At 43.5% G+C, this 24153-nt stretch overlaps 1 protein-coding gene across 1 annotated transcript in view; it reads right to left on the bottom strand.

Annotated features, from left to right (window-relative positions):
• LOC120997517 (ephrin type-A receptor 3-like) overlaps window positions 1–24153 on the bottom strand; it is a 294883-nt gene that overhangs the window by 265033 nt on the left and 5697 nt on the right. The window lies entirely within an intron of this gene.

Raw genomic sequence — 24153 nt, forward strand, 5'->3', positions numbered from 1 at the left:
ATTGATGAGTATGTCTTAATTACTCTTGCTTAGTACACAACACATCATTAGGTTCATGACCCAAGGAGCAATAAAACTGTCCATCTATTTAGGCACATCTACCTTATGATTGCACTGTCCCGGTTCACTATTCCTACACTTTGGCTGTATGTGTATGGGAGAGTAGGGTATGTGTCTCCAAGTGGTGGAGGAGTCTGCTCACCAGTCCTTCCATGTTGAGAATGGGAGCGCCGTGCAGACTTGAGGAGGCAACTGGAGACTGCTGGATCTAAGAGCGCTGAACTGGTTAGAAGTCCATACAAGTAAATTGCCTACATGACTGTTTGCATCACATTAGTTAATCATGTGCTCAGTCCGTTTAACTGGTTCCTAAGAAATTGACTCTAGTCAGATAAGGAAACTAAATTATGACCAATGACCCCACTGGGAAAGGGACTGATATGCACAATATGAAAGCATCTAGGATCTAATGACTGTGTAGTAAGGCCATTGACTAGTTTATTTGCTACTGAGCAATCTAGAAAACACGATTTCTCTTTCCCTGAGGAATGACCCTGGTCCTCTTGTTTAAAACTCAAGCCGCATATATGAAGTGTTATCCTTTCTCCATGCAGGTATTTAATTTGCTGTTTCCTTCCAGCTGCCGCCTTGGATCCAGCACGTGCCTGGAGCCTCGCCACACTAAAGGTTACAAGTAATGGCAGACTACTGTCCGTCACAGCTTGTGTTTGCTTAAATAACAGGCTACTATTGACTCTTTCACTTCGTACATGTACATTTCCCGCATGCAGCAATAGCATTTCTTCCTCGCCAGCGATGGTAATTTACACTTTCTCCTTGACCTTAAGCCTGAGATCCCCGGAGATCTCAGGGTTTAATAAGCTCCCCAGCTAGAGGCTAATTGCAGAACAAATCGTTTGTTCAACAAAGTGTGAATCAAGGCAGACCTGGAACTATATATGACTTGTGCAGAATACACAAGCTCTGTTCCTCTAGTGGTTTCCCCGGTACAATGCTGGAACGCTGCAAAAAAGAAATCTCATTTAGTAGATGGGAATTCGGCTTCATTTAGTCCCTGATCACACAGCTTTACTAAGACCGAATGAACCATATTGGGCAATTAAAATAGGAATATTATATTGTGTCAGTGGTTCAAAGGGCACTCGGCTGCCAAGCTGCGAACCAGTGTAAAGTTATCTTGACCAACCTTAAAGCCCAGTGCGTCATAACATCTTCTGAATTTTAATGATCCCGTTCTATGCTGATTTATTATTGCTACTGAATAATGGTAGATGGTAAGACAACAGCTTCGTCAATTAAGCGACGGTAAGACAGCGGCTTCATCAAATGATCTCTTTATTTCTTGGGATCTGGCTCCAGAAACCAGTAAATCAACTATTATTCTTATGGAAGCTGGAGCCAGCATAGATTTGTAGAAATGTAGGTCTTAGACAATGGCCATATAATACATGAACACCCCAGGTCCACCAGAACATCTGTTTGTGATTCTATGCTCTGAGACATAGAAAGGGGCCCAAGTGGAGGACGCCCTATATGATTATGAGACAACTCCTTGAAATATATGAAGATGCAGCTATACAAATGGGACCCTGGTGTAGTTTTACATTTGGTATTCAACCATCACACCCTCCATCCACAAATAGGCAATATTGGGCCTAACGCGAGATCTACAACAATACAAAAACATACGGTATTCACCTGGAATCTAAATATGAACATTTTCTACTCTAATTAAAAGATAACCTTTTGTGGATGGAGAGAGATTAGGGATGGACCTCAGTCATTGTGGTCAGGTTTTCTATCCAGAAATCTGGAAAAGTTGGATGTAATGGAGAAAATATTTGCTTATATTGGACCAGTGCAGTATTGGACCATTTTTACTAATCCTGTAGATCAGTGTTCCTCAACTCCAGTCCTCAGGATCCACCATCATTTAAGAATTTCCCACAGAATGAATACCTGTGGTAAGTCCTGATGCACTAACACTAATTATATCACCTGCTCAATACTAAGGGAATCCTGAAAATATGATGGGCAGGTGAGCCTTGAGGACTGGAGTTGAGGAATAATGCTGTAGATGGTGTAAGCTTAGGCTACTTTCACACTAGTGTTCGGAGCGGGTCCGTCTGATGTCTGCTCAGACGGATCCGCTCCTATAATGCAGACGTTTGTATCCGTTCAGAACGGATCCGTCTGCATTACAGTTTGAAAAAAATTCTAAGTGTGAAAGTAGCCTGAACGGATCCGTCCAGACTTTACATTGAAAGTCAATGGGGACGGATCCGTTTGAAGATTGAGCCATATTGTGTCATCTTCAAACGGATCCGTCCCCATTGACTTACATTGTAAGTCTGGACGGATCCGCTTGCCTCCGCACGGCCAGGCGGACACCCGAACGCTGCAAGCTGCGTTCAGGTGTCCGCTTGCTGAGCGGAGCGGAGGCTGAACGCTGCCAGACTGATGCATTCTGAGCGGATCCACGTCCAATCAGAATGCATGAGGGCCGGACGGCTGCGTTCGGGGCCGCTTGTGAGCCCCTTCAAACGGAGCTCACAAGCGGACACCCGAACGCTAGTGTGAAAGTAGCCTTAGAAATGCGGTCTAGACCTCCACCATATCTCTCACAGTGGCTCAGGCTGGATGATAAATGTGGTGCAGGGAGAGACAGTTTTCCCTGACTCTATACCAACTATTGATTGGCTTAACGCAAGGCAGAATTTTATGCCAGAATTGTGGTGCAATTTTGTTGCAAAGCTCACACCTTAGACAATGTCCCTTCCAAATAAGCCACTCTTCCTTTTCAAGCAAGCTTGAAACAAGTTTAGAAAATTTAGTTGTGCCAAATTGCACCAAAATTCTGCCAATTTATTCTACTTTTTAAACAAATTTCAGGAGAAAAGACATCTGCCCCAATATGATTATCATACCAACAATCCGGGGCAATTGTGAGGAAATGAATACTCTTGATTATTATAAGAATTCGATTTCTCTTAGGGTTACTGTACACTCACTTTTGATCTATGATATGTTTGCTTGCTATGTTTGTATTTCAACCATTATTTTGTGTTTTTCAAGTTTTAAAGAGAAGCCTATAAAAAAATGCCAGAAAAGCCATACCTAGAGCCTGCTGCATTTTGCTGAAAATTCCACTGACCCCAAAAACAACCTCCCCATAAAGAAAACAAAACGCCATGCATGTAGCTATTCTCATATATCACTTTCGGAAGAAAAAAAAAAAAAAACACTATGAAAAGCGCTACCAGAATTGCAGATACATTTCGGGTCCTTTATCAGCCAGCATCCTGAAAACTATTTTTTAGAAAAATCTCATACCAACGCACATGGTCGAAGAAAATGATTGACCCACTAAGCTGTGAACACAAGAAACTCCTGTACAATGTCATTTTCTTGTTCTATCCCCTTCTCCACAATTACCCAACCGATCCTCATGAAATATAAAAATGTTCAGCGTTTGACTAGCATTTGAGAAAAAAGAATGTTTTAATGATTAAGAGCTGTGTGTGCAACCTTTCCTTCTCATGAAACAAATTTAATACTTTGCCAGTAAAACCCTTGACAGGCTGCAATTGGCAAAACAACCACTGGGTGGTCTCATGTACAGTAGACACACATAGGATAGACATCTTGTGACAAAATATCACCATATCTATTTTGTAAGCACGTCATCTCTCCCCATATATCTCAGGACATGTTGAACCAAGAAGAAAGGATGGGAAGGAGACATCTGTATTTTATACATCTCTAAGTTGCAACCACATACAGTATACTCAATCCATATACTATACGTCACCAGACAAGTCACATCTTGTTGCATACATGTCTACATTTTAATGTACCCAAGTAATTTAGTCTCTCATTGTCTTGCCTATACTTCCTCTATGTATTTATGTATTCGTTGTATATGAACTCTCCACACTGTAATGTCCTGACAATGTCTTTTTTGTGTGTGCTTTGGGAATAATCAAACATAATGCACATGGTGCCTGGGCTGGAGTCTGACATGCTTTACTCTTGTCTTACTTCCTTCTAGAATTATGGTCAGTACAGAAAGCTCTTGCACAGGACTTACTGTATGTACATAGAGGATTGTTATTAACCTAATACAGAAAATATTATTATTGTACAAAGGACTATTGCACAGGAAGTTCACTATTGTCAGCAGAACTGCTACCAGAGTCTACTACTATCACTAAGGGCTCATGGACACGACCATATGTATTTTGCGGTCCGCAAAACCCGGATGCATGACGTCCGTGTGCATTCCATATTTTGTGGAACGTAACAGCTGGCCCCTAATAGAACAGTCCTATCCTTGTCTGTAATGTGGACAATAATAGGACATGTTCTATTTTTTTGGCGGAACAGACATAGGGACATACGGAAACGGAATGCGCACGGAGTACCTTCTGTTTTTTTGTGGACCCATTGAAATGAATAGTTCCGCATGCAGTCCACAAAAAAATAAATGGGACACAGAAATAAAATACGTTCATGTACTTGAGCGCTAATACTGAAAATAGCCTCAGGCTACATTCACACGAAATTGAAAAAAAAATGGCTATGAAAAACAGACACACTGTGGCCATTTTCAACCAATTTTTTGCATCTATGCCATCTGGACATTTTTAATGGCCGTTTTGCATCAGTTTTTGACGATTATTAAAAATGGATGATTTTCATTGGCCTTTTTTAATAAAATTCAAACCCCTACAGTACACATAACGGCCCCCATAGTGGCCCCCAGCAGTAATAATGTCCCCTACAGTGGTCTTCAGCAGTAATAATGTCCTCCATCCACTTGGACGCGCAGAGCCAGTAGCTCCTCTCTTGATGATGAAGGACCTGAACTTAAGCATCATGATGTCACCATGTGCTCCCCTGGTGATGGCATCACTCTTGAGCGCAAGTTCTTCAATGTCACTGCCTCTGCGAGTGCAAGTGGATGAGGTGAGTGATTTTCTTTTAACCCATTAAAGGTCATTTTGCACTAGTGTACCCATTTTTAATGGCTGTTAGACGGGTGCACTCCTATCTAACTGCCTTTAAAAACAGTCCCTTTGATTTCAGTGGGGTCCATCTGGCCATGAAAACTGATATTCACTGGCTGTTAAAAAAGCGGCCATGTGAATGGCGCCATCGACTTCAATTAGTTCTAAAAATGTGTGAATGTAGCCCGTAAAGGAGTTGTCTCATCTTGCCGTTACTAAGGCGAGTTGAGACTCTTGATCACTCTTGATCACCTCCTGTCCGGGAAACAGCAGAATGCTCCAGCGCTCTGCTATTTCAGTAGATCCCATAGCTATGCTATGCTATATCCCTAACCCAGAAACAGTATAGCTTGCTGTTCTACGCTGTCTCCATACCTCTCGTGCATGGCAATGATAGCTACTGAAACAGCAGAGTGCCGGAGCGCCCTGATGTTTCCCGGCCTGGAGGTGGTCGTGACCGTGTCTCATCTCGCCCATGGCGTTTCAATTGTGACCTTTATGACATGGACTGTGGTCATGCTAGCATTGACATTGCAGGGTAAAAACATGATTGTACATGATTGTCTCTTCTATATACTGATGGAATTGTATTGTAAAGGCACATTTTGCCTGTCTTCAGATACAGCAGAATTAGGTCTCATGCACGCGAATGCATTTTTGGTCCACGTCCTATTTTTTACAAAACGCACGTGGACAGATTCATTTCTATGGGGCAACAAAAATGCAGATGACACACAGATATCATTCTTGGCTCTCCACATCCATTTGGCCATTCCGCAAACTATAAAACATGTCTTAGGCCTCATGCACACGACCGTTGTGTGTATTGCGGATCCGCAAAACACAGATATCACTGCCTATTCTTGTCCGCAAAACAGACAAGTATAGCACAGTATAGCACGGAACGGAGCAACGGATGCGGAAAGCACACAGAGTGTTGTCCGCATCTATTGCGGCCCCATTGAAGTGAATGGGTCCGCACCCAAGCCGCGAATACTGCAGCTCGGATGCGAACCAAAACAACGGATGCCTTACTCTTGTCTGTTTTGTGGACAGGGATAGCCATTTCTATAACAGAGACCGAGGAAAGTGAGGAATGCACATGGCAAGTATCCGTACTTTGTAGATCCGTGGTTTGTGGGCCATATTTTGTAGTTTGCGGGCCACAAAAAACATATGGTCGTGTGCATGCAGCCTTAACCTGTACGTTTCTATATGGTACATATCTCTTTTAGTACAATAGCCAGATGAAGAAGCAGATTTGTAGCACAAGATTTGTAGCACAAAATCTGAAAAGCTGCAGTATATTCATAGTAATTCTCCCCTCATAGATTGTAAGCTCTTGCGAGCAGGGCCCTCACACCTCTTGTTCTAATTATTGACTTGTCTGTTGCTCTGTTATTTATGACTGTTTGTACATGAACCCCTGAGTGTAGAGCGCTGCAGAATATGTTGGCGCTATATGAATAAAGATTATTATTATTATTATTATTATTTCCAGCCATTGTCCTCAAATAGGCCTTCTGATTCTCCTTTCACGAGTCTTGATGTAACCAAAAAGACAAGCATTTCCCTAAATTACACAGTAAACTACCAAAATAATGTAACAGTGGATTTGTTTCATGTCTTTTGTAAACTAGGAGATTATCTGTATTAGAAGAACCTCTATTCATAGGCCGACAAAGCGCCACGGCCTGGTGAGTTCATTGTCATGGGTGGTCCCATCATTGACACTGCCAAGGTTTGAATCCAAGAGGGAAGAATTTCAATGAAATGTCCATGTCCCATAGATACAACAGTACAAGAGTTGTTGTTTTTTTTAAAACAGTCATATCTCCGATAGCAGGTTGTGGGGCTTCTGGGTTGTCTGATCAGACAAAAGATAAACAGCCTGGAATGAGCTGGAGCCAATACTACTGTGTGACACAGAGGGTTAAGCGAGCCGAGCTGAACAGGTCCCTCAGAGACACTTTGGAATCATCCGCCTGCAGCCAACTCCGCCGTACGTCAGCAGCAGCACTACCTCAATCCCCACTGCTCAGAACATTCCCAGAGAGGATGTCATGTACATGTGATGGAAAAGAGAAGGATGGCGAACTGTAAATACACGGTGTCCATTATTGGGGAGGCAAAACGCTAAGTGAGCCATGACGAAATATGTGCGTAGGGTCAATCGTCGAAAAAACACCGATAGAAATAGGACGTGGTCAGAAAGATAGAACTGGATAGAATGTCATCAGAAAAATCTAAAAGGAGTAAATGATGCGCTAGGTATGAACGACTGCCTTATTATTAGTTCACTGCAGGCGGGAAGGGAATAAATAAGTAATAAGGGATAAGTAAGTGCTGACAGTATGTAGAGAGAATGATGACTACTATACTCGTTAAAGAATTGCCACTTCACACAGTTGTCAGCTCCTGCTGTACAGTAATGAGAAGTCCAATTAGAAAAGCAGATTACCCTGAGAATAAAACTCCCTATTAGAGATGAGCGAATCGAATCTGTACAATCCAAATTGGAAACAACTTTTTCCCCCAAAAATTCTATAGAATCAGGAATTTTGCTAATTTGATTCAGGAGATTTATTGACGAGAGAGAGAGAAGGAACACCAGAATGTCATCCACAGCTTTTTAGGGCATTAGATTTGACTCTTGTGATTAGGGTCGAATCAATTCTGGTCCAAACTGATTAGGACACTGATAAGGTAGAATCAGACCCAAATCCAATTTCTGGAGATTCGCACATCACTTTTCCCTATAAATGAATCAGTGCTGGTATGTACAGTACTTAGTGGTTTATCAAGTTCTAAAATGCAATACATATTCAACTGTATTCCTCAGGTGACATGTGGATGAGAAGCAATCAGTCCTCAAATGTCCATCCCTGAAAGTGTTTCCAAGGAGAAAGAAAATCGTATTTTACAAAAACATTGACAACGTGGGATTCTTGGTCCTTCTCATAAAGCCTCATGGTTGCTTTACAGCTGTACTTGAGTTTGTCTCTGTTGGATTCCATACTTATCTGCTTTGCCCCATCAGATGTCTTATTACAGAGGTTTCCTCTTACTGATCTGCTTCTAGGGAAGGACGTTCAGACATGTCGCCCCATGGAGCGCTTCTTGTTGGAACTACAGTAAAAACTAAAGTCTAAGATTATCTCTAATCTGTCATTTTAAAGTGTTCTCCAATAAAAGCTTATCTGATGAGATATCACATTATACCATCATTAAAGGGCTTTTCCTTTTTGCATCAACATCCTTTAAAATAATCATTTATGAAGATGGCTGTAATGTTTTTATGTATTTCTTTTACCTTTAATGCTTCTATCTCCCATTATGGGCTGTGGTTACATGACAATGTCCATGCAGTTTTTTCTTACTTCCTGTAATGTCCATGGGCGTGTCAGTGATAGGGGAGTGTCTATGTTACTAGGTGGGAGGAGCTATAAACTATCTGGGCAGTGATAGGGGAGTGTCTATGTAACTAGCTGGGTGGGAGGAGCTAATAACTAGCTGGAGGTGCATCCTGGGTTTGGTTGGATAAAGCAACAAGTGCTACATAAAGGATGGAAACAAACTAGAGTGATAGGTAAAAACTAGTTAGGAGAGTCCAAAATAAAAACCATGGAGAAGATGTACATGAGGTAAGCAACTACATGAGCATATACCATAATATTCCTGGAAAACCCCTTTAAGCCCACCTCATGGGGCATTGTATTATACCACCACTATGTTGTTCTTACAATTTTACCATATCAACTCAGAAACCTATGGCTGGAATTCTTCAGATGCCATCACTACATCTATCGCATGGAGCAGATTAAATGAGTAAATGAAATCCATCTGTCATTCATATTGATAATTGTATTTTTGTTAGTGCAGACACAACCACAGCTGCTGCATGTTTGCCAACATTAAAATATCATTTCCAAGGACGCCGTGCTGCTATGTGCCACTGTCACAAACTGCGCATTTCAAGAAGCAGCTCATAAGCAGACCAAGGCTAGCCGTACACATTCGATGAATGTCTGCTGAACCACAACTAATCTTTATGGGGGCCACATGAACCGCCGAATGGCAGATGTCACAGAAGATATAAATCAAGCAGGTGGGCAGTGTCATCTGGCAGCAACATTCTCCCCTCTCCTCATTCAGGAAATATGCATGCTTGGCCCAGCCTGGCATGCAAGTGCACATAGGGGTCGGGAGAGATAGCTGTCAGCTGAAGAAACATTTGTCTTATAGTGATCTAATGTCTATGGCCAGCTGTCTGCTAAACGCTCGCTGCCCGACCAGGCAAAATCTTATCTTATATAAATATTATTAATATAGATACATTCTACTATATTATATATTATTATATAATGCTATGTAACATAAATATATTAAGAAGCTCAAAATATAATCCCTTTTTCTATATAACCACAAAATAAGAGGCACACCACACTTAACAGATGTAGATGGATGTGCCCCAGCCTTGTGTAAGAGAAGATCTGGTAACTTTCATAAACTGAATATGTGATAAAACTTTCTTGCCCTTGTTTTGCAGTTCACAACATGTTTAGTGTTGGTGATGACGCCTTCAGAGAATTATTTTTCCTCAGACACTGGCAATGAAGAAGTTAATCGTTTCCATCGAGTACACCTTGTAGAGGATATTCCCCTCAGACTGGAAGTCCCGCGTCCCTGGACGTGTTTCCATTTCACGTCATTCTGAGCTCAGCTGCTTAAGTCATTGTAGGCTTCGGTGTAACGCTTTCACCGCCAGACATTTCCGTACAGTGTGTCCGTATAGGTGTTTGCAAAATCTACAGCAAGTAAAGCCTCTAACCCACAAGATGTGCTCATGATAAGACCGATAGATTGAACAGATGAACCTTATACAGTACATGACATGTCACATTTTGACCAGTATAAATGGGTAGTCCTGTAGGAGAAAGGGAGAAGTGTGCTTCCAAAAAAAATACAAAGGGTATCAGGGTTCCCCAACTCCTGTCAATCAGGATTTGAGAACATCCCACAGAATGAATGGTAAGTCCTGATGCATTGACAATAATTATATCACCTGCTCGATACTAAAGAAATCCTGAAAACATGACCGGCAGGTGGGTCCTGAGGACTGGAGTTGAGGAAAACTGCTGTAGATAATCCCTGGGAAGTTCCTGGCATCCATGCAAAAACTGTGACAGGGTCCTCCACCTACTGTGCACCTTTCATAATTCTAGCGTTTTCTTAGGTGGCTTTTAGACCCCTGAGGCACCAGAGCCAGGTGCACCCCCTCTAGCTAGGCCCCTAGTAATAGAAGCAGCTTGATATGACATGAGAGAGGTCACGTATGTGCACTGGTGCTCTATTCAGCTCTACTGGGCTGCTGGAGATAGCATGTATCTGGCAGTCCTATAGAATTGAATGGTGCAGGGGACACGCATGTATTTAAATAGAGAGCGCGGGCCCCCATTCTTATGATAGGTGGGAACCCCAGTGGACAGACCGCCACCTATTCTGTGGATAGGGATAAGCTGTCTTAATAAGAAAATCCCTTTAAATTCTTTCATGACGTTCTGAATAGTCTTACAAAAGTAGTCTCATGTCACCGAAGTTACAGAATCCCCAACATGCAAAGGTTGTTTATTGCGTACATGCCAGCTAAGTGGAAAATGCAATCCCACAATGCCATTCACCTGAGGACTATGAAGTCATGGTGCTAAAAGAAGAGTTATATAAACTAGAATTGCTAAGTGATCCAAAGATGACAGTGGGGCATTAGGAACACAGACTGCAATCAATGTGCTTTTTATAATCTGTGCCTAAGTCCCGCAAGGACCAGGGGCCCTGCAATTAGAGGTCGCACGTGGGTACTAATTTGTCTCTGCAGATGATAATAGGGTGAGACGGCTAGAGACTTGGAATGGAAAGTTGTAATCCAGCAGTCTCAGATCCAATTGCCATATTAAGCATCACAACAAAAAAGTTAACGCAATGATTTTTCCTAACAGATATTTAGATGGAAATGGAGAGGAGAAAATCAATCGGCCTTGTCTGTCAGCCCAGAGCCATGAACTTCAATTCACCCGATGTGTCCCACCGGCCGACGAGTCAAGAATCGGGTGGATCAATGCACTGATTTCTACATGGGAACAGTTTATATGACATGACATAGAAGTCTAACTTCAGGAGGAAAGGCTTCTTCAGTCTATTTTCTGCAGTTCCACATATTGATAACCCCAGTGTCAAGATGGGTCTGGTGGTTCATTCATGACCCATGAGGGTGGATTGGGTTTTGTTTTTGTATTTTTGTTTTTAACAAAACACAGCATGTTAAAGAAATGGAATTTTTTTTCAGCCATTTTTCCAACCCCTACTTTATAGGGAAAAAAAGTCTCATAAAAAATCCAGCTCAGGTGGTTCAGGATAGACAGTGTTGTCTACTGTAACTGTAATCCAACTATTGGTTGGCTTACTTTGAGACAGAATTTTACGACAGAATCGTGGTGCAACTTTGGCACTAAGGGGCACATTTATTAAGGCCGGCGCCGTTCAGCATTCGGTGCAGGCACGGTGAGGAAGCTGGCAGCCTGCGAGCGTCTTTCCCTCAACGCGCCTGCGCCGAATACTGAACGACGCGAGATTTTACCCTAATTAGAATATTATAAAAGTTATATTTCTGGAGTAACGGGGGCATAGATAAAAGTAGGAATAGGCTAGTTAGGTTTAGCTGACATTAGCACATCGCTAATGTCAGCTAGCTTAATAGGGTTAAATCTGGTGACAGAAACCCTTTAAATGATATATTCAGTCTCCTACATCTGAACATGAGATTAAGCCACTGACTGACAAGAGCCGTGGTCATTAGATTCAGTCTGATTCGGAAAACCTGGCGTAAAAATGACATTTGTATCATCCATTCGTGTTACCACGTAAGATTGACATTATTTAAGCCTTTACCCTGTTTTCCCAGTGAGGTCTTTTCATTCTACATTATTGTGCTGCTTGTAACCAGGAGAGATAAAATGTAGACCACCAGCAGTGTGAGTAACCCTTTGGGAAGCCACAATGCATCTGCTTCCCCCTCATATTCCCCCTCCTGTTCACACACTAAGGACATGATTCTTAGAAGCAGCTGCTACCCGTGTTTCTACAGAGGACAAGATATGAGAAATATATTTCCCGGCGGGTATAATGCTGCCCATAAAACAAGTTCATCTTTCAGGTGTTCGCTGCTGTTGAAGATGACAAGACATATGGCAACCCGGGCTGCACCAATCTGCATTTGAATGTTATCTAGGCATATGTTTGGGGTTGAACTCCTCGGGCATATTAATGAGAAATCTGCTTTGGTCTGATCTGAAATCTTATCACATTTAGAAATGTCAGAGGATGCAAAAAAACATCCACTTCCTATAAAATGCTTTAAATCTGGACTACATTCTGAAGGGCTCCACGCATATTAATGCACCAGACTTTTACCTAAAATATGATCCAATGTGTGATTAGAATATGTTGATATCATTGACAGAAATTTTAAAAGGTTCCAGGAACTCAGTAAACAGCAGGACATCTTCATGTGCACGTTCAATGAATGTGTGACCAATGGCCTTTTACTGTCCATCTCAACATCTGGCCTGTGCTTTACATCTCTAACAGAAACGTGACACAGTGCTGACCCTGTCTTATGAAGGATACCACCAAGGCCGAAGAACCCTACTGACATAATGGGGTCCATCAGGTTCCTTCAAGGTGTTCGATAATCTCCTGGGCGTAAATGTGAACTTAGCCTGAATGGTATGCAAAATAGTTGGATCAAAACAACTTAAAATGTATAGTATTAGTTAATAAATAAAACCGTTATACAGCATCTAGTCAGAGTAAATATTTTACAGGACTGATATGAAGATATTTCTGTAGCATGCACTGCATATAAGTGTTAAAGAGATTTTCCGAAATTTTTCAACTGATGACCTATCCTCTGGATCGGTGGGGATCTGACACCCGGGATCCCTGCTGATCAGCTGTTTTAGAAGGCACTGGCGCTCGTAGTAACCCTGCAGCCTTCTCTCAGCTCACCAAGCACAACTCCATACATTGTATAGCGGCTGGGCTTGGTATTGCCCTCAGCCCCATTTACTTCTATGGGGCTGTGCTGTGCCTAAACCACGTGAACGATAAATGTAATATCACATGGTCTGGGCAAGTAAGCTTTGTAAGTAGTGGGGGCAATGACAGGGAACTATGATTGCTAAAAAAAAAAAAAAGTAATTTTACCCCTCAGATGTTGCGTTCATCGCTGATTGCGGCATCTGACATTAATATTAAAAAGGACCTTTCACCGATCCTGACATTGTGAACTAAGTATCATACAGGGGTGTGGAAATAAAAAAAAAAAATACTTGTCGAAGGACTAAAGTGGGGGCTCAATCTACTTGTCCCTCATGACCATCTACTTGTCCTGAACTTATACTAACGTTATACTGTATGGGGCGGGGGCCACAAGGCGATGTTATACTGTATGGGGCGGGGGCCACAAGGAGATGTTATGCTGTATGGGGCGGGGGCCACAAGGAGACATTATGCTGTATGGGGCGGGGGCCACAAGGAGACGTTATGCTGTATGGGGGCGGGGGCCACAGGGAGATGTTATACTGTATGGGGGTGGGGGCCACAGGGAGACGTTATATTGTATGGGGGCGGGGGCCACAGGGTGACGTTATACTGTATGGGGGAAGGGGCCACAGGGTGACGTTATACTGTGCGGGGGCAGCCGCTTGGTGACGTTATACTGTATGGGGCACTAGGGCAGCCCCAAGGTGACGTTATACTGTATGGGGGCAACAGGGAGACATTATAGTTTATCAAGTGCCACATGCAGTGCAGATTGCAGGCAGGGCCAGAGCCTCAGAAGACAGACAGCACAACCTTTATTTCTGACACCCCTGCAGATGAGCGTTCCTCCCGGAGCCTGTCCACATCGCAGCTCCCGGCCTGACCTGCAAGCGCTGACTGGGGTCACATAGCATTATACTGATTTATGATGCTATGTAACCCTTACAGTTCTGGAATGTATTGGATAACACTGACATAATGCTGTCAGTGTTATCCAACACATTCCAAACTGTAAGGGTAACATAGCATCATAAATCAGTATAATGCTATGTGACCCCAGTCAGCGCTTGCAGGTCAGGCCGGGAGCTGCGATGTGGACAGGCTCCGGGAGGAACGCTCATCTGCAGGGGGCCGTGGGGTCTCTCACTCCTCTTCTCCCATCTTGGCCTGCAATTACTCAGTCTCTGGAGACGATGTGCTGACTTACTGTGCGCTCCTGTGCTGGCAGGTGGGCGGAGACTTCGATACAGGAGCCGGGAGGAGCGGGAGCCACCTGCAGGAAGCGATATGTACGGTACTCATATGCACGATGCAGGGGCAGGCTGACATAGATGTAGGAGCGGTCAGCTCGCGGCTAGCATATGACCGCTCCTATTACTGCCCAACCGACATGTCCCTGCTACTTGCCCGCACAGGGCTAAACAACTGTTCAAACTACTTGCCCGGCGCCCGGAACTGCATGTCCCGGGCGTCGGGCGATAGGAATTCCACACCCCTGTCATGACATATACAACAGCGTCCAGGGATCTCACTGCACTTACTATTATCCCTGGGCGCTGCTCCGTTCTCCCATTATGTCCTCCGGTATGTTCGGGGACTTGATTATAGTAGGCGGAGACTTAGGGGACTTGGTTATGTAGGCGGAGTCTGCCCTTGTTCTGCTGGGCGTCTCCTTCTCCTAAGCTGTAGCGCTGGCCAATCGCAGCGCAGAGCTCACAGCCTGCAAGGTTTTTTCTCCCAGGCTGTGAGCTCTGCGATGCGATTGGCCAGTGCTACAGCCTAGGAGAAGGAGACGCCCAGCAGAACAAGGGCAGACTCCGCCTACTATAACCAAGTCCCCGAACATACCGGAGGACATAACGGGAGAACGGAGCGGCGCCCAGGGATAATAGTAAGTGCAGTGAGATCCCTGGGCGCCGCTGTATATGTCATGATACTTAGTTCACAATGTCAGGATTGGTGAAAGGTCCTCTTTAAGGTCTATAATAAAAATTAATAAATGAAATCATACTTACCTCATCCATTTGATCGTGAAAAGCCCGCCACCGCCATCTGGATTGAAGATCTAGTGCGAAATCATCATACGTCACTGCGCACGAGATAGCAGCGGTGGGTTCTTTATGCTCAAACGGATGAGGTGAGTATGCTTTTTTTTACCCCATTTCAGGGAAAATCGATTTACCACGAAGCACAAGGAAATGTGGCTTTGCGGCAAATCGAATTTTCCCTGAAATTTGGATCGAAGTCCACTCCAGACACTTTGATTCGCTCAACACTATTGATATTTTCCTTCTCTACATTTTCGCAGTATTTCACTTGTTAGATCGGCAGTTTGGCTCCAGACCTGCTCTTCAAACTGGGATTTGGAAACGTAAAAGTTCAAACAGTCAAAGGGGTATCCCCACGTCAGACATTGGTGGCATATCACTAGGATAAGCCACTAATTTCTGATAGGTGTGGGTCCCACCATCTCAAGACTGGAAGGAGAGCACACTGCGCAATTGCGGCCACCGTCCATTTACCGCTATGGGAGTTTACAAAAATATTTGAGCAGTGAATGGAGATTTAGACGTGCATGTGCGGTGCGCTCTCCATTCACTTCTATGGGACTTCCAAAAATAGCCAAACGCTCTCGCTTGGCTATTTTTTAAACTTCTGTAGAAGTGAATGGTGAGAAAGGTGAGACCGGCCCCTCTCTGACATTAGTGGCATATCCTAATGCAGGAGTAGGCAACCTCCAGCTCTCCAGATGTTGTGAAACTACAATTCCCAACATGTATACTTGCTCTGCTCTTCTCAGAACTCTCATAGAAATGAATGGAGCATGCTGGGAATTGTAGTTTCACAACAGCTGGAGTGCCGAAGGTTGCTGACCGCTGTCCTAATGATATGCCGCCAATCTCTGAGATGGGAATAGCCCTTTAATGAATGATAGAGCTGAGTCTTTTGGTCACCAATGGTGACTTTGGTCTTTGGTCGCCCAACGGCATACAATTTCTCTGCTGCCTGCTTCTCCTCATCCTTTCTCTCTGTTACTCCCATAGCCAAACTCTTGGGCCAGATGTCCCTACTACTGGAGGATACACCTGTCCTGTAACAGGAACCGCCACATGACTGCCTTCATGCATTCCGCAAACAGACAATGTAAATTTCTTCTATTGCATTCTATTATGGTTTCCATTCATTTCAATAGGTCACAGAGGTCACAGCCTGTAATATATTAGCTTTAAAATATGGTATGTCTTACTGTAGGGCAGAGAAAAATCATTAAAAGAAAGCATGGGAAAAAAGGGAAATATGTTGTGTCATGCTTCAACATGAAAGGCGTCAAGCTAAAGTTGAAATTCCACTTAGTAAATGGTTTTTATATTAATTATGTAGCATTGCCAGAAATAACTGATACAGTGTTCATTTTACTGTAAATATCAAAGCTCAAAACAAATGGAAATTTTTGACTAAAGACAAGCAGTAGCTGCATTTCAATATAGTGACCTTAATTACAGACCGCTGATAAAGTCTAGACACCAGAGGTCATCCCTCCATGTCGATACCATCATAGAACTTCCCCATCTGCCCCAGCGTTATTACCACTCGTCCCTCCTCTTTCCCTTCCAGTGTCTCACATCCCATGATCAATACCGTAAAGCTGTATAACACTTGAAGCATTAACATCCCAAACTGAGAGAGCAAGTAAAGCTTCCACAGGTCAGTGATCTTCAATTCCATGAACTAAACATGACCAGAAGGGATTCAGCAACCAGTTCCCATTACTCTGCTCATTTCTTATCTATTACTGGATTTGTACATTTATATTTATCAATTTTACACAGTTTAATATATCCAAAGGAGCTATCCCCATGAAGCTAAATAATGATCTTTTTTAGGCAACTAACCTTCTGGGACTGTCCAGCTGTCTCCATTAGGATGGTCTTCTATCATGTTTAATGGATGTGGTCATCATGGGCTAAATGCTATTTTAAAATGTTGTGAATAGGAGATTAGATATGGACCCAACAAATGAGTGGTTATGGGTGAATGTTCCATTAGGTCAACCCCTATAGGACAGTGCTACCCCTTCTTAGGCATTCCTAGAATTGCTTAGAATGGCTCAAAGCCCTGGTGAGCTTAGGCTTTCAATGTATTAAATAGACATCCATTAATTTGAGGACTACATCCCGCTAACATTTGTTGGGTCTCAAGGGCCTGTTCATCTAACTTGTTAAAATGAAATAATGACCTTTTTAGGCATCTAATCTTCAGAGACTGTCCAACTGTCTCCATTAGGATGGTCCTAAATGTTCAATAGATGAGGTCTTCATGAGCTAAATGTTATTTTCAAAAACAATGTCCTGAAGCCGAGAGTACGTATGGACCCAACAAATGAGCAATTATAGGTGAAGGTCCCATAAGGTACCCCTTCTTGGAACTCAAATGGCTCAATGGCCTGGAGCCTGAGGCTGTCCATGTATTAAATGGACCTCCACTAATTTGAATACTACGTTCCACTACCTCTATAGAAAAGATGAGCTGTCACATAACAGTAATTGGGAGCTAATGTTTCTCATAAACAAGATTGAGAATTCAAGTGCCAAACCTGAACATAGCCTGTCTTCCCCGGGCTAATCAAGGGCCAGTTCATCTATTCCTATGAAACTAAATAATGACTTTTTGGGCAACAAACCTTCTACGACTGTCCAACTGTCTCCATTAGTATGGTCTTCTATAATGTTCAATGGACTTGGTCTTCATGGGCTAAATTCTATTTCAAAAACAATGTTAAACAGTAAAGTAGGTATTGACGCAACCGATGAGCAGTTATGGGTGAATGCCCCATCAAGACAACCCTTTTAGGGCGGAGGTACCCCTTCTTGGAACCCTTTATGATGACTGAGAATGGCTCAAAGCCTGGGTGGCCTGAGTCTGTCCATAAACATCCACTAATTTGAATTCTGCATCCCTCTACTGATTGTTGGGTCTCAGTGGCCAGTTCTCATATTAAAGGGGTGCCTGTGATGATAAAATCCCTTTAATTACTTTTAAAGAACTTGTGTTGGTGTATTATATAAAAAGATGAGCTGTCCATACACATAACATTAGTTGGGAGCTAATGTTTCTCATAGACAAGACTGTGCATACAATGGCTAAACCTGAGCAGATCCCAGGACCTAATAGACCTGTGGGAGGCCCATTACAATTAAAGTAAACTTGATCTATGCTGATAACACCTTAAGTTGGGCCAAACATGAGCAGATCCTGGGAAGTAATGGTCCACTTTGACTTTGTCATCCAAGAACCCACATAAACCTGCAGATGGCCATGATTTTAGCACTAATCAGACCAGACAGATATCCAGGTATTAAATCTGAGCTCTGCAGTGATTTTCTGCATGGACGGGAACAGAAGGACACTCAGCTCCTGTCCTCCCCAGTCTATTCCTCATTCGATTTTCCTTTACAGACAACAATCATAGTGATGGTGGACACCAGATCTGGGATATTGTAATATAGGCCATCTAATGACTAGATCTGATAGGAGTTATCATTATGACTTACAAGGAGGCTATTTCTAAGATCCAGTCATGTCAGATCAGATCACAGAGATAGCTGCTTCTTGTAATACCGCCTAAGAAGGCAACAAAGTGGCACCGCACAATAACTCGCTTCTTTAAACTGTTGATGTAAAGTCAGAATCTGCTTTGGTTTGTGGTCATTGTGACCAGGTGGTAATGAGAAGTTATTTGGAAGCAACCTAACTGTGGATCAGATAGACGGTAATGGAAGATATTGTCTCTGGTGGCCAAACATCATGGAAAGTGGCTTACATTTTCGTTCAATACTGAGAGCTCCTCACACAGTACAGGCCCTCGATCGGTGCAGATGAAGTAGTTGTATTGTGACAAGGCTTCCTGGCTTGATATTGGTCTGTATTTCCATCACTATATACATACAGTATATATAGTGTTGTAGCTTTTCTTAATTATACATTGATATATGAAAGCTGGGTTCGAGCTGCGGTTATTTTAACCCCGGGTCTCCCTGTAGACATTGGTTGGGCGTTAGGGAGACAGAAGTATAAACAAGACGATAAATTTAGTCTATTCCACGCAGCAATGACTCGGAATTCTTTCACATATTCATTTGTAACAAGACGCAATCTACACCTACAGTAATCCGGATAATGAATGGTAATTGCATTCACTCTGCAAACAGCAAAACCGCAAATGCACTTACACATCATAAAGTAGTGAAATACGCTGCAGCGGGGCCGGTACGAATATTTCTTCTTATAAGGCCTCATGCACACGACTGTTGTGTGCTTTGCGGTCCGTAAATTGCGGATCCGCAAAATACGGATGGCGTCCGTGTGCGTTCCGCAATTTGCGGAACGGCACGGACAGCCATTGATATAACTGCCTATTCTTGTCCGCAAAACGGACAAGAATAGGACAGGTTATATTTTTTGGGCGGACCACGGAACGGAGCAACGAATGCGGACAGCACACGGAGTGCTGTCTGCATCTTTTGCCGCCCCATTGAAGTGAATGGGTCCGCATCCAAGCCGCAAAAACTGCGGCTCGGATGCGGACCAAAACAACGGCCGTGTGCATGAGGCCTAAACCAGATGTATTTCATGCCAGGTATGATTGATAATGAGTACGCTGTGCAAAATCTAATCCCAAAGCCGATAGAAGTCAGCTGGGAAATGTACTTAAAGGGGATGTCCAGGATTGGACAAACATGGTAGAGGGCAGGGATCAGCAACCTTCGGCACTCCAGTTGCTGTGAAACTACAACTCCCAACATGCACACTCACTCTGCAGCTATTGCAATTCCCATAGAAGTGAAAGGAGTATTCTGGGAGTTGTAGTTTCAGAACAGGTGGAGTGTCGGTGGTTGCTGATCCCTGGTATACGCCATCTCAAAAAATCCCCCTATGAATTGGATTGGACTAGAATGCCAGTCACAGACCACCACGAACTGCTGGAGGCAATCAAGGTCCCTCAACGAGGACTTGTCACCTCTCCTGCTTTAGTAATTACTTCCATTCCTCATCTAACATTCTTATGACTCTAACTTGTGTCTACTGGAAGTTTAGGAATAAACTGCCAGCAATAAAGGTCCAGCTGGGTGTTACTGTTTGATACTGGCAGCACTGATTGGATAACGTGAGACTGTGCACGGACACCCCCCCCCCCCCCGACTGGTAACACCCATCTGGACCTTTATTGCAGACTGCTAGTAATTAATTCATACCTTCTAGAAGGAACAATAGAGGAATGGCACAACATGAAGTCAGTCATAAGATTAGATACTCCAGAATTGTTATTAAATGGGGAATGCAATAAGTTACTAAAACAGACATGTCAGGAGCAGTGACAGCTCCTCTTTAAGTGTAATATGTGACTACTACTGTTTATCTTCAAGGGTAGCAAAGTCCTCCTTGCCAGCAGCTGGACAGGTTGCACATATGGCATGTTACCCATGCCAGGATAAGGAAAACGGGACTGTTTATTTCCGGTAATAGTGCCACTCCAGTCAGTGGCTGTGTCTGGTACTGCAAGTCATCCAATTTTAGGTAACAGCTACAATACCAGGAATAGCTCAGGATCCTGAGTGGCACTTTTTCTGGAATAATATCAGACCCCTTTTTCTAATCTTAGACAATTCCTTTAAAGGTTCTGTAGACGTCTATACTTTCTTACAAGCAGATCTCATAAGTAGAGCACTTAAGGTTCTTTAAAGGGAATGTACAGGATGAGAAAAATATGCCAGTTCTCTTTGAGACACAGTGCCAGACTTGTCCATGGATTGTGTAACGTGTAATTGCAGCTCCATTTACGCCAAGTGGCTGAGCTGCAGTACCACACACAACCTGCAGACAGGTATGGTGCTGTTTTTGAAAGAAAGCAGCCATTTGTTGTAACCCCTTTAAAGCAAATGTCTGGAATAAAAGGGGTTATCCCATGACTAATGTAAAAAATGAAAATAAGACATATAGCAAATGACAACCTCTTTCTAACAAAGCTAAAACCAGCCCCGTACCTCACATGGATCCAGAGATCTCCCCGTTCATTAGATTTATATCAAGCTGGCAGCTCAAGGGGAGTGTCTTTTCTGCTGCAGCTCAGGGGGTGTGTCTCAGCTCTCCCTATCACAGCTCAAGGGGAGTGTCTTTTCTGCTGCAGCTCAGGGGGTGTGTCTCAGCTCTCCCTATCACAGCTCAAGGGGAGTGTCTTTTCTGCTGCAGCTCAGGGGGCGTGTCCATGCTCTCCCAATCACAAGTCAGGACGAAACTGAGCATGTGCAGCCTTCCCAGTGACCAGGACAAAGAAATAAGGAAAAAAAAACAGACACTAGGTGGCGCTATACAGATACATTTTACTCAATATCTCAATGGGTATGCTACATTTTTAATTAATTAAAAAAAAAACAACAGTGTCACTCTTCTCCACAAGCTGCCTCTGGTATTACCCCATTTGCAATTCCAGGTGCAGTAAATGGACAAGTATGGTGCAGTTTTGGGGAATTAAGCAGATATTTTTTGTAAACTCAAAAAACCCCCTTAAAATGACAATAGACTTGATATTATAGCTTTAGTTCCCCGGAGAGCAGAGCTGGTGCTGCATGTGGTTGCCCGAGCACACGAGTATTATATCATTTTGCCATCTAGATACCTTCTTTCTCCGACCACTCATTACAGGAAGAATGACATGAGGGATCTGCACATTTTTGGGCACTTACTGTAGCAGGTAAATGTTAATTGGCTATTCTTTCTTTTATTTATGGGTATTGCCGAACGCTACAATATGAATATGTTACTAAGAAAAAAGATGATTCCTGTAATGAAATCTCTTCTAGTCTCCATTGTGTGGGATGTGGAAAAACGCTTGCATCCATATTCTGGGTTTACTGGCAGCATGAAAAGTCCCACTGTAAGGTCAATGGCATCCATGTATTTATAGACAGCACTAGAAGTGGCGAGCGACTATTGTGCCGTATTATATGTGAAGTTTCCCGTGGGAGTGTGCATGCTGTGGGGATCGAGGCTCGCACAGCAAATGTTCTCATGCTGAATATTAAACAAGCTGCGTGAGGTTAGAAAACATGGCTGCTTCCTTCCAGAAACAGAGCCACCCCTGTCCTTCCGTTGTGTCTGGTATTACAGCTCAGCCCATTCAAGTGAATTGCAGCTTAGCTCTATAAGGCTACCTGCACGCGGGTGCGAGTGAACGCGCAGAAGATCCGCACTCATTTCTGCGTGGATCTCTGTGCATTGCTGCGCATGTGTTTCTTGTGGGTTTTTTTGCTGCGGATTTGATGCAATTTTAATGCAAATCTCACCCTCCCATTGAAAAGGGGTGAAATCTGCAGCAAAAATTGAAAACATACGGTAACCTCCGCATGGAAGAAAGAAGGACCATGTACATAAGATCTATCTAGTCTCATACACTTTGCTGGTACTGTATTACGCTGCGTTTTTTTTTTTTGCATGTGAATCCGCACAGAAAAAACGTGCGTATTCCGCTGTGTGTGTGTGCAGGTGGCCTTAAGCTGAAACGTCAGACCCATGGGCATGAGTGACGCTGATTATATAGAAAGAACCGCCATGTTTTCTAACCTCATACAATCGTGTGCTGGCCGGGCCCGTGCTGCGGACCGCAAATTGCAGTCCACAATGCACCGATTGTGGCGCCACCGCATGCGGATCGCGGACCCATTCACTTGAATGAGGTCTTCGATCCGCATCCGACGGTCCGCACCACAAGAAAGTAGTGCAAGCATTACTTTTTCGCAGTGCGAAGGCACGGACAGAAAACCCACGGAAGCACTCCGTAGTACTTCCATGGGCTTCTGATCCGTGCCTCCGTTCCGCACCTTATCTTCTGGATTGCGGACCCATTCAAGTGAATGGGTCCGCATCCGTAATGCGGGGTGCACCCAGCCGGTGCATGTGTATTGCGGACCCGCAATACGGCCACGGCAAGGCAAAAGCCGCGTGCATGAGCCCTAAATCATATTTTTAAAGAAGGGCTCTTCAGACTGGTCTGTTGTCGTAAATAATTGCATTTTCCATAATTCTGGAGCGTCTCACATTTTCTTAGAACTGTACATTGTGTCACTCCTCTGCTATTCCTCCTAGTAATTAATGAATTGGATGTTACCAGTTGTGGGGATGGGGGGGGGGTCTTACACAGTCTGACAGTGCACACCCCTTTGTCAAGGGGAATGAGAACTCCCAGCTGTCAATATATGTATATATTTCTAGGAGGAATACCAGAGGAATGGCACAATACTGAGTAATTATAAAAAGATGTCTCAGAATCTTTATTCTATTGGGAATACAAGTCCTTATAAATATATTAGGAGTGGTCATAGTTCCTCTGGTCAAGATTTTGTTCAATAAAGACCCCGCACAACTTTCCCTTTCAAAATACAGAATATTATCAGCTATACCAGTAATGGCCAACCTGCGGCTCTCCAACTGTTGTAAAACTACAACTCGCATCATGCCCTGATGTAGGCTGATAGCTGTAGGCAGTCTGGGCATGCTGGGAGTTGTAGTTTTGCAACAGTTGGAGGGCCGCAGGTTGACCATCCCTGAGCTATATGGACATGACTTGCCAGATTTATTGTTCTAGTCTTCAAACCACTGAAGGAGATTACAGTGTAGGGGGCTCCGTTATTCCCATCCATGTTAGTGACCAGATTGGTAATTGCACATTTCTCCACAAGTGGGAATAACCTTTATCAGTCCGATGAATAGTGCTGTATGAGGCGGTATTATGATCTCCCATCCCGCTGCAGTCATATAGATATAGAGAAGATGTCCTGTAGCCTCTGTGTGTCATATTGTATGTGAGAAGGTTTCTCTGACAGATCCGGCTAGGATCACTGTGTATAGATTGAAACCTGCACAAAGTTCTCCTTTGGGATCCAAATTAATGCTCCCTCTAAACCAGCGGTCTCCGACCTCAAATCCAACATGCCCGACTCTTCTCTTCCATGACAACTGCCGTCATGGG

Source organism: Bufo bufo, chromosome 4, assembly GCF_905171765.1.
Source record: "Bufo bufo chromosome 4, aBufBuf1.1, whole genome shotgun sequence".
In the NCBI taxonomy this organism is placed as follows: Eukaryota; Metazoa; Chordata; class Amphibia; order Anura; family Bufonidae; genus Bufo; species Bufo bufo.